Source organism: Phyllostomus hastatus, unplaced genomic scaffold (assembly GCF_019186645.2).
Source record: "Phyllostomus hastatus isolate PE091 unplaced genomic scaffold, TTU_PhHast_1.1 phas_scaffold_1674, whole genome shotgun sequence".
Taxonomy (NCBI): Eukaryota; Metazoa; Chordata; class Mammalia; order Chiroptera; family Phyllostomidae; genus Phyllostomus; species Phyllostomus hastatus.
Genome location: NW_025334011.1, coordinates 31,940,820 through 31,953,752, shown reverse-complemented (window position 1 = coordinate 31,953,752; position 12,933 = coordinate 31,940,820).

Below are 12,933 nucleotides of genomic sequence, written 5' to 3'. Positions count from 1 at the left end.
GACCTCTCCCTGTTCTCTCCCTTGGATGTCTGCTCTTGACCCCACTACCTAGAACTGCTTCCCTCCCTGTCACACTGAATTTAAAACTGCTTCTGAGAACTTTGAGCCAGGACCAAGCCCCCTTGGGGGAGGGCAAAAGTCACACCATGGCTTGTGTACTGGGTTTGACAAAAGTCTGTTTCGTTTTTGAAGATTTCATGGTTTTAAAAATCATTTTGAAAACACCCAGTTTCTTTTTTTTTCTCATGATAGTACTAATAGTCAGGCCTTAATAAATAAATGTTAAATATGAAATAATGAAAAAAGAGGCATCCATCTTCTTGCAGACTAAATATTTTTATCTTGCATCAGGAAATTCAAGACAGCCCTAAATATTGTTGCCAGAAACCAAGGCCTGCTTACAAGGGTTTCCAGAACAACTCTGAGAAAACAAAGGCAGCTACTGAGGGAATTCCATCAGACAAGCCATGGCAATTGGAAAACAGATAATGCTACCTTACCATTTAGAACAACTTGAGTCTGGGGAAAGCCTTGAGTTCATAACTGTACTGAAAAAACAATTAAGATGTAGCTTGTAAAAAAGTAGTTGAAATGTATATATTTCATTTTAAAAAGATGGACAAAAATAAAATAGGTTTACTTTCTCATTATTTTCATTATGTTAGGGCAGATAAACATATGTGAATAATTTTTCTCTGGTATTAATATCAGGTTATAAACAGCTTCTACAGGGGAAAATAAATATAAAATATCATTGAAGACATAAAATATTACCTGAATAAGTAAAAATGTATGTAAATTTTATAAATAGTAAGACAGTTCATTAAAATTTAAACTCTCATAAAATAAAGCATACATTCAAGAAATTTCATTTAAAATTCCAAGAAGATTTTAACAATTAGATACAAATACTTTCAAGTGTATATAAATAAATCAATGCCAGAGAGAAAAATTATGAAAAAAATAACTATGAAGGAAACTTTCTTTACTGGTCCTCAGAAATTATTTCAAAGCCAATATAATCTAAACAATAGTACCTGTATAAGGTCACACAGAAATACCAGTGGAATAGAATACAAAATACAACATTAGTTTTTATTTATATGGAAATTTAAGATAAGATTACAGGATAATGTAATTCAGAAAAAATAATTAATTATTTCATACATGATATTGGAACAAATGGTTATCTACCTCAAAGAAAATATCATTGGTTTCCCCTCTTACACCACATATGTAAGTAAATTCCAAGTACATAAATGGTATAAAGTATAAAAAAAAAGAACGAAAAATACAAGAAGCAACCATGCAAAATCTTGTGTGAGAGGAGACCAGGAAAATCAAACTCTATGAAAGAATTATTAACATATTTAACTATATAAACTAGTAGAGTTAGTAAGCAAATGATAAATCTATCAAATATTTATAAACCAAGTGAAAAGAAGCTGATATTACAACCTAAGAGAGCTTTTGAAGTTAATAAGAAAGACACAAATAAATTATAAAGTTTGACAACAATTACAGGAAGACATCACCCAGAAGAACAGTTCCAATGACCACAGCACAGCACCTGGTGTTTAGACTCACTCATAGTTAGGGGAAAGCATATTAGAGCAATACAGAGATTTCAGTTTCTAGCCACCTGATGGCAAAAATATAAAAGAGTCACATTATCTCTTGTGGGTAAGAGTATAGATAAGAAAGCAATCTTCTATATTCAGCTAGATGTGGGAAACTGAATTTGAAATTCAATTTGGAAACAGCCATTGAAAATAAAAGTTCATATACTCTTAACTCATAAACCTCAATCCCACAGAAATAAGTTTCTCTGTAACAGTACATGTATAAGGCTATTTTACATAAGGATAGTTAGCACCAACCCTGGGACACGAGCAAACAGTCACACATGGGAAAGTCACTCAATAATCACGGTGCATTCACTCCATGTAGTATTCACTACACTAGTGCACTTGGAAAATTCTCCATGTGGTGAACATAGGAAAGTCTGTACAGTCATCCCCCTTATTCATGGGGGAATGGATCAAAGACCCATACTGAATGCCTGAAACCTCAAGTAGTGCTGAACTGGAAATATACTATGGTTTTTCCCATACATACACATGTACGATAAAGTTTAATTTATAAATTGGGCACAGTCAGAGGTTAATAACAATAACTAAGGTTAACAATAACTAAAAATAAAATAGAATAATTATAACAATATACTGTAATACAAGCTATGTGAATGTGTTCTCACCTATCACAAAATATCATATGACACTGTAGTGGCCCTTCTCATGGTGATGTGAGATGCTACAGTGCCCACATGGTGAAGTGAGGTGGACACGCTGGGATGATTCACATCCTGGGCAGGATGGAGCAGTACCACACAAGAGTTCATCACACTACTCACAAGGGTGTGCAGTTGAAAATTTAGAAACCGTTTCTTTCTGGAAATTTTTACTTAGTATATTTGGGCCATGGTTGATCACTAGTGGCTAAAACCTCAGAAATCAAAACCAAAGATAAGGGTGGGTTGGAGGGTGTTCTACTGTATCAGGATCCAGTTTTAAACCACAACAAATATTTTCCACATAATACGTATATGAGCATAAACTAAATGGAGAAAGCCTATATTAACCTAACATTCCTTATTATGAAGAGTTGTGGAAAAGAATAAAGTGAAGAGACTTTATGGGAAACACAAGCCAAAAAGGAAAATTTCAACCAGAAAGCATGTATATAATTATTTAAGTATTTATTTAAATGTATAAATATATCATTTTTCTTGACATACAAAAAATTAAATTAAGTCATAACAACTTACAGAGACAGTAAATGATATAGCACTCAGAACACCCCTTCGAAGACCAAGAGAGGTGCATTATAATTTGCAGCTGAGTCCTGGGCGCGATTGGAAGAGGGAGAAGCCTGACATCAGGAAGACTTTGCACATGTGAAGTGGCCGCCTAGCTCATGTCCAGCTGTGAACATGAAGAGTGCAGGTAAAGGCAGAGAAGACAATGGGACAGCTTTTATATGCTGACCTGCCTTTCACTATTTGCATTGGGAAACTGGCAAAAGAAGTCGGTGTTGATTCTCAGGGCACGTTTGTTTGTAAAACCCTGTCTTATAGACACAATTAAAGTCATAGACCACATTATGTATTATAATCAAAGCAGAAATGATTGGAACAAGTTTAAACATTAGAAAAAGAAAACAAGATCACCTCTGAGAGTCCTCATGGCAAACATCCCCTCTTTTCAAGAAGGGAAAACTTGGTCTTTTCCCTATCTTTCAGAAACACGTTTGAGACTCATTTGGAAATTCACAATTTACCCAGACAACATATCCAGCTGGAGAATATTGACTGTCTAATATGAATACAGTAAAGCTATCATTTATAACATTAAAAATTGGATGGCATGATGTGAAACAAGCACATGAACAGGGAGAAAAATAAGTCATTTCAACAGTGAATTATTCATCCTGATCTGCTAAAGCCTCACAACCTCCTTCCTTTTCTCTTCCCCCCTTATCTATGACAACAGGTTGTGGAGGCTTGGCTTGGTGGGTGGCTGGATTGCCCAGGCTTTGAAAGACTCTGGGAAACTAAGTAGACGTATCACAAATTAGCCTGCAAGTAGAACCTTGATTATCAAAGTGCTTTGTTCCCAAAGAGTGTTCAAGAAGAGATTTTTCTTGAAGCTGAACCACACTGCTGTTGGCGCATCCTCTCCTTTGGTGCCTGAGAGACACAGGACTCATCATGCAGGTTTCAGCATGAAAGCATTGTGGAGTTGAGAACCAAAGTGTCATTTGACAACCGAGACATTTTCTCTGTGAACAACTTGGTTGGGAACCTAATTGTTCAAAATGGGAGACATTCAAGAACTGTCTTGGTTGTCAAACAAAATTTTGGTTCTCAAATCTTGACCTGACAACACTTTCAGGCTGATACCTGTATGATTAGCCAGCCACGTGTCTCTCAGGCGACCAAGGAAATTCGGTTTTCAGACACATTGCTTCTCGCTCAGTTTTCCAGAAATAGTTAAGTTCGAGAACCGAGGTTCCACTGGATTCTAGCTTCAGTGTTATCGTGTCCCGCAAACCTGACTGCAGGGGAACGGAATGTCAGCTCCCTGTTGAGGATCACTGTGCTGGCCAACATTCTCAGTTCAGGGGCCAGACCAGAGTCCTGATGGTTTCCTGAAACGTGGTGGGCTTAGGCTAATCTGCTTGCACGTGGCTCTCATACAAGTCCATGACTTTATGAGACTGAGAGCTGAGGTGTGTGGTCGGGCCCTTGCCATGTAATTCCCTGACAGCTCTTTGAGGAAACAAGGCTTCACCAGCCACCTCCTGCCGGTTAGCTCTCTCATCATTCACTGCTCTCTTCTGTCTCAAAAGAGACACTTAGGTTTCTAGGTCATGTGGCCTGTGGTTGCCAGTGTTTTACCTGTATGACTTTGAGTGAAGTATGATAAGACCAGGCACAGATCAAGAGAGAGATAGAGTTGGGAAGCTGATAGCTTGTTCATAGTCACAGTTTGCTGGGGACAATGCAACATGCCATACATGGCCATTCAGCAGACACACTGGGGCTGGTCACATGAGGCAGAGAGCAGAACTGTGGGCAAGCAACTTCAGTGTGGATTCCATGGGCAAGATTGGGAAAGGCAGGGTGAGCAGACCAGGACTGCCTAGCTCTGTTTCTAAGTGGTGCCCCTGCCTCCCACAGTTCTCTAGAGAAGCAGTCTTGTCAATAGTGGTTTATGTATGACCTATCTAGGTTAACACTGTTGGTGGGGATTCAAGCTTTCCTCAGTTGTACACAGCCAGGCTGAACAAGAAAACTGCATGTCCAGAGACCTCAGGATTTCCAGTCCTGTAGCAGGAGTAGAGGAACATAAGGAAGTAGGGTGGCAGGAGTGACAAACCAGGGAGGAGAGAGAGGGAGAGGAAAGGTCTTCCTTGAGTAATACATATCCATGCTCATGTGCCACAAGAAAATCATTGCTTTTATTCTCTCCTCCCTCAGTCTCTAGAAGAGAATGGTCAGTGTATGGAGAATAGCAAGTACTTACTTGCTCAGTGAAGTGTACATTGGCATGGTTCAAAAAATGTTGCCAACAGGATTTGTCCCTAGGAAGTGACCTGTTTTATGTCATGAACTCTCTGTGGTCAGAGTGGGATAACGGTCAGCTTCTGTGTGAATGGGTGGGGAGCAGGGGTGATGAGGGGCTGTGTGGGCCAAAGGTCAGACCTGCATAGCTTTGGAAAATGGACAGGTGGTAGCAGCTGTGTGGGAGGAGGGACAGGAAAGGGAGTGGGGTATAAAGAGAAGATATGAGGCACTGTTGTTGCCCTGGGAGGAACTTGGGGGGAAACGCAGAAATGTTTAAGGAGATATTAATGAGGTTTTAATTATGGTGTTTGATGGCTTCATAACACAGGAAGTTTTATGTAAAATTCACTACATTCACTATTGAGTCATGGAGTGAACTCTGTTTGAAGATCAACTTGTGTCCCAAATGTGTTCTCAAGAAGAGTGAAGGAGAAAGCTGAGGGTCTTTAGGGATCACTGCCTCTTCTGCATCATTTTTAAAATTTTAGTATCACCCAATACTATCATCAAATCCTTAGACTCCACCAGCTGAGGCTCAGAGGATGACTCAGCAATATTCACAGACTCTGAAATGCAGGCTACCTGCAAAGTACTGGGGAGTTATAAGGAAAAAATTAACTTTGGTGGCTGCTTCAATTAGGACACACCAGATCAAGGCAAGTTCTGTCAAACTGGCTTTAACCCCACAGAAACGTGCTGCCTCCATGACAAGAAGTCCTGAGGAAGGACCAGCCCTGGGTGTATTCACAGAAGGCCCAGACCTTCTCTGATACTCCCTGGCTCTCCCTTCTTCTCTCTTTAGGCATCACCCTTGTGTTCTGTGAAGACAGAGCAGCAATTTCAGACATCACATCACAGCAGGATATAGCCGGTTGCAGGAGAGGAGTCACCTAGTGAAAAAATTTCTTCCTAGAAAGAAATTAAGTGTAATGCAAACTGTCTTAGAAGCCCCAGCAAAGTTCCTCTCACATGCCATTGCTCAAGTTTGGGTCATAGTCGTCCAAGGCCATTACATGTTAAAGACAATTAAATAAGGACCGCATGAGTATCCTTAGCTTGGAGCAAAATGGGTGTTGAGAAGGCAAACTCTTGATCACTGAGATCATTGTGAGAGCAAAATGACGTACCTTTTCCCCATTTTTAAATTAAATGTATTGCATGATATGGGTAAATAAGATTACATAGGTTTCAGGTGTACATTTATATGATGCATAATCTCCATATTGCACTGTGTGCCCACCACCCAAGTCAAATCCTGTTCTGTCACCATATATTTGATCCCATTTACCCTCCCCTATCACCTACCCCCCTTTCCTCTGGTAACCATCATGTTGTTGTCTGTGTCTATGAGATTCTGTTTGTTTTTCCTGTTTGTTCATTTGTTGTCTTCAGTTTTGTATCCCACATATGAGTGAAATCATATGGCTCTTAACCTTTTCTGACTGACTTCACTTAGCATAATATTCTCAAGATCCACCCATGTTATTGCAAATGGCAGTATTTTATCTTTTCTTATGGCTGAGGTGTAATTCATTGTATGTATGTACCACATCTTCTTTATCCAATCATCTAGTGAAGGACATTTCAGTTGTTTCCATGTCTTGGCCACCATAATTATTTCTGCAATGAATGTATGTCTTTGTGAATAAGTATAGGTGTTGCTGGGTCATATGGTAACTTTATTTTTTTTGAAGATGTTATTTATTTTATTTTTAGAGAGAGGGAAAGGGAGGGAGAAAGAGAGGAAGAGAAACATCAATGTGTGTTTGCTTCTCATGGGCCCCTTACTGGGGACCTGGCCCCCAACCCAGGCACGTGCCCTGACTGGGAATCAAACTGGTGACTCTGTTTCACAGGATGGTGCTCAGTCCACTGAGCCACACCAACCAGAGCTCTATTCTTAATTTTGGAGGAACCTGCAAACTGATTTACATAGTGGCTGTAGCAGTTTGTAGCGCCACCAGCAGAGAATGAGGGTTCCTTTTTCCCCACAACCTCTCTAACACTTGTTATTACCTATCACATTGATAACAGCCATTCTAATAGGTTTGAGGTGGTATCGCATTATAGTTTTAAATTGCATTTCCCTAATAGCTAGTAAAGTTGAGCATCTTTTAATGTATCTGTTGGCCATTTCTATGTCTCCATGGGAGAAGTTTCTATTTAGCTACTCTGCCCATTTTTTAATCCTCAGCTGAGTATATGTTTTTTTGTTTGTTTGTTTTTAGATAGAGAGAAAGAGAGAGAGCAACATTGAGTGAGGTGAGGCAGAAACATCCATTGGTTGCCTTCTGCATGCATCCCAGACAGGGATCAAACCCGACCCCTAGGTAGTACTCTGACGGGGAATGGAACCTGCAACCTTTGGCACATGAGACAACACTCCAACCTCTGAGGTCCCCAGCCAGTGTATCTGCCCATTTTTTTTATTGGACTGTTGGTTTGTTTCATGTTGAGCTGTGTAAGACCTTTATATATTTTGAATATATTCAAAATTCGTTCATTCCCACCCATTTATTTGTGCCTTTACTTCCCTTGACTGTAGGGCCAAACTCATAGAATCTTCCCGAAGACCAAGGTTCATAAGTTTTGTACCTATGTTTTCTTCTATGTAATTTATTGTTTCAGGTCTTATGTTTAGTTCTTTGGTCCAATCTGAATTAATTTTTGTATAGGGGATTTTTGTTCATCAGTTTTGTATTCTGCTGCTTACTGTATTTGTTTACTTTTTCTAATAGTTTTTTGGTAGCGTCCTTAAGGTTTTCTATATAAAGAGTCATGTCATCTGCAAAAAGTGACACTTTCACTTCTTCATTCCCATTTTGAATGTATTTTCTGTTTTTTTCTCTTGCCTGATTTGCTCTAGCTAGGACTTTCAGTACTATGTTGAATAAGAACAGTGAGAGTGGACATTCCTCTCTTGTTCCTGATCTTAGAGGAAAAACTTTCAGTTTTTCAATAATTAGTATTATATTAGCTGAGGGTTTCTCATATATGGTCTTTATTTTGTTGAGGTACTTTCCCTCTATACCCTTTTTATTGAGAGTTTTAATTATAAATGGATGTCATATATTATCAAATGCTTTTCCTGTACCTATTGATAGGATCATATGATTTTTATCCTTTGTTTTGTTAATGGGTGTGTTGAGTTTTTTTGCACCTGCTGAACCCGTCCTTGTGGCCCTGGTATGAACCCTATTCGACAGTGATGTATTATTTTTTAATGTATCCTTGTAGTTGATTTGCTAGTATTTTGTTTTGGAGTTTTTCATCAGTATTCATCAGAGATATTGGTTCACAGTTTTTGTTTGTTCATTTGTTTGTTTGTTTTAGAGTTATCTGTGCCAGATTTTGGTATCAGGGTTATCTTGGCCTCATAAAATGTATTAAGAAGTATTGCCTCTTCTTCAATTATTTGGAAGAGTTTGAGAAAGACAAATATCAAATCTTGCTCAAATGTTTGGTACAATTCACTAGGGAAGCCACCTGGAACTGGACTTTTACATTTTGGGAGGTTTCTGATGTTTGTTTCCATTTCCTCACTGTTGATCAGTCTGTTTAGATTTTCCACGTGATTCAATCTAAAAAAGATATATGTTTTTAGGAACTTATCTATTTCTTCGAGGTATTGAATTTGGTGGCATGTAGTCTTCCATAGTACCCTAGCATGATCCACAGATACATCTGTGATGTCTGTGGTAACTTCTCTTCCACTGCTTATTTTGTTTACTTGAGACTTTTCTCTTGTTTCCTTTGTAAGTCTAAACAGGGGTTTGTAAATTTCACTAATCCTTTCAGATACCAGTGCTTTGCTGCATTAATATTTTATATATTCTTTTGTTACCTATTCCATTCAATTCTGCTCTAATTTTCATGATTTCCTTTCTTCTGCTTAGATCGTTTACTTGAACTTTTCCTTGTATCTTGAGATTGGCCTGTGATGATATAAAATTCTCCTTTATTACTGCTTTAGCTGCATCCCTACAGTTGTGAGATGTTGTATTGTCATTCTCATTTGTCTCTATATATCTTTTTAAAATTTTTTCAATTTTACTTAATTTGCTGTGGTGATACTGGCTAATAAAATATGTAGGTTTCAGGTGTACAACTTTATAATATGTCACCTGTATATTGTATTGTGTGTTTACCACCCCCAGCCATGCTTCCTTCCATCACCACTTATCCCCCATTTACCCCCTTCTCCCTCTTCCCCACCCACTTTCCTCTGGTGATCACCACTCTGTTGTCTGTGTCTATGAGTTTTTTGGTGTTTTCTTTTTGTGTTTGTTTTTGCTTAATTTCTTCACCTTTTGTACCCTGTTCTCCTACCACCTTCCATCTCAGCTGTCAGTCTGTTTTCAGTTTCTGTTTCTATTTTGTTTCTTTGTTTCTTTGTTTGTTTTGTTCATTAAATTGCACATATAAGTGAAATCATATGGCATCTTTGTGCCATCCCAGTGCTGTCCCCTGCAGGCACATGCTGCCTGGCAGTGCATCTGTGATGTGTAGGGTTGGAGTGAGCTAGGGGAACTTGGCCACTTTTGTTGTTGCTTTGCTCTCCCAGGAATGTTGATTGGCAGACCTGTGAGGCATCCCCTCTGTTTCTCTACCCAACCCTGGGATTAGTGGCAGTGTGCCTGTCACTCAGGGAAAACCTCTTTCTGTAGTACCAGTTCTCTGCTTTGCAGACAATGTGCTCTGCAACACAATACTCACTGCTACAGCATCTTTAGGGCCTGCTACTAGCTCCGGAGGAGTGAGAGGAAACAGCCAGACTCTGTGGCTTCGTTCCTCTGTCTGGATGGTTCATGACTGCCAGAAATGATTGGCCTCACCTCACTGCTTCACCCCTGCCCAGGCCACTGTGCTCAGCTGCAGCTCATATGGCCACTCAAGCTTGAATGCTCTCTGAATCTCCCTGCTCCTCCTTCCTCCTGCCTAAAGGAGTGCCAGCAGGAACATGATTCCTCCCCTGCCCAGCTAAGCCCTGCAGTGAGCTCCCAGCAATAACTCTAGGCTTTGGGCTGCCTCTTTGGCCTGGCCCAGCTCTCCTCTGCTCCCACCTCCCCAGTTTGTTCCTACTTGCCCATCTTCAGATGTCTCAATGCGCGGATCTCTCAAACATGTTTGTGTATTTAGTGGGGAATCCTTTGTTGAATTACAGCTATTCGAACTGTTGAAACTTCAAGGGGAGAGACCCAGGGGATCTCTCATGCTGCCACACCTCTGCTTTCACATGGCAATCTTGATTAGAAGTTTCCAGTTGTGGTCATACTCAGAACTGCTTGGTGAACATTTAGAATATAGTGATCCATAGGCTTTACTACAGAGCACATGAGTTAGAACCTAGGGTAGGTGTGGTCTCAGTTTGAGGTTAAAGGGTCCACATATATAAAAGCAGGGCAGTTATTTTGGTTGTAGAGACATTTGTCCCATATGATTGGTACAAGCACAGTTTAAGAAGTAGAAAAGTGCCCTGGCTGGCGTAGCTCAGTGGATTGAGCACCGGCTGAGAACTAAAGTGTTGCAGGTTCCATTCCCAGTCAGGGTAGATGCCTGGGTTGCAGGCCATGAACCCCAGCAACCAAACATTGATGTTTCTCTCTCTCTCTCTCTCTCCCTCCCTTCGCTCTTTAAAAATAAATAAATAAAATCTTTTTTAAAAATTAAAAGATTAAAAAAATTTTAAAAAGAAGTAGAAAAGCCAAGAGGTCTCACCCAGTGTTAATGGCACAGAAACTTCATGTCTTTAATATGATGTTTTCTCTGTTCTTTCCTTTTGAGTCAAATTGGCCTCATCCGGCAGTATGACACCCACCTCCCTCTCCCTTGAACATCCACTCCCTTAATCTTTAAACCCCCAGGACATTGAGGTTCTGGTCACCATCAAATAATCTTCAGAACAAAGCCTCAAGTCTGTTGACCACAGAGACAGAGTTTCAGTCAAACTAGAGATAGCATCTAGGACTCAGCTGTGTTTCAACTGAAAGTCCAACTACCCCTCCAAACACATCCTTGAAAAACCAGACAGAGCAACTGTATGGCAGACTGACATCAGGACCAATTAAGAGACCACACTCTAGCTTCACCATAATTAACCATCTCCCCTTATATAACACACCCCCTAGAAGCCATCTGGGTCCAGGTCTTTGAGCATGAGCTCACCTATGACTCCTGGCACGGCACCATTTCAGTCATTAATAAACGTCTCCTTTCTTGGCTGCAATCTCCTCTGTGTATTTAATTGGGCTTTGATGCTCAAAGGTCAGTGAGGCACTCTTAGTTTGGTGACAAGGTTAGGATTTCATGGCAGATGCAGTTGTAAGAAGTAGCATAACACCTTGAGTGACCCTTCAAAAACCAATCAGCTCATGTAGCTACTCTGCTTATCATTTGCAATATCATTCTCCAGTCCTCTCTCAAGAAAAGTCCATTCAAAACTCACATGACAAAGCCCTCCACCCCCATTGACTCTGTGGACCTTCTCTTCTCCTTCTACCTCCTTTCCCCACTGAATTCCACCCACATTCACCTACTTGCTGTCACTTCAGTGCTGTAGGAACACTTCCTTCTTGCCTTAGCAGATCCAATGAATGTTCAGGAATACTCTCCTACTGTGTGTGCATAGCCATGTAGTTCACTCTCTTGCCTTAAATTTGCCCAGGGGTCATTTTCACAGTGACCTTTTCAAACCATCTTGTAATAGCATCTAACACTTGTCCTACCACTGCCATTCTCCCCCTCTGCTTTATTTTCCTCACATGACTGTCAAGAATCATGAAAGACATAAGATTTTGACCTGATTCATAAGCTAGTCAATGAGCTTGCCATGATTTCACAGATCTGGTGGAAAAAGATAGGTTATCTCTCACAACAAGAGGTTTAGCCAAGTAACAGCACTTGTTTTCCAGTATTGTTGAGATATAATTGAAAAAATAACACTGTGTGAGCTTAAGTTCACATGATGGCTTGATGTACGTATATTGTGAAAATACTTCCCACAATAGAGTTAGTAGTGCTAGTTCCTTGAGTCCCCACTTCCACCTGGTGAACATGCAGTACATTGAGTTATAGGAGAAAGTCTGAGTCTAGGTGCTACAGATAGAGACGGACTCCAGGTTCTTGGCAGTCACAAACAACTGAGCTGACCACACAGATAGTGTGAAGCAAAGCAAGCAGGAATTTTATTCCAGAAAGTACACTTCCCAAGACATAGGAGCAGGCCATGTGTGGCCAGGAATTATTCTTTTGTATTGAACAGTTTCAGGCTTTATAGAGTTCTTAAGCTTCTACACATGCAATTTCCCACAATCTTCCTTGATTGCCCACCTGGGGAGAAAACCGCAATGCTAATTACTATCCAGTGTCAGAAGGCAATTCTCAGAAATCAAGATGCTGACTCATGACAGTTGCAGTGTCTCAGGATTCTTTATTCTATCTCCTGCCTCCTAGGGATCCAAGAGAGCTGAACACTATGCATCCCATACTTTGTCTGGAGTGAAATTCTTTCTCTACTTTACTGAACAGTAAACGGGCCTTCCTTCCTCTGAGGGGAGGCATTGTCTTTCTATTCCAAGGTTGTATAAACATCTGAAAAATAGTGTCTGCTTATCAGGTGTACAGAAATGTTAGAGACTGCCAATAAGCACTCTCTTTGTCTAATAGCTAAACACTCCTTATTTTCTTCATAGTCTTCTTCCATCACTAGAACATAAACTCTAGACATTTATTAGTTGAATTCAATTCTTGTCTATTTTACTTATGGATAAAACAATGTCTGGCACATGAATGACATCCAATGAAGA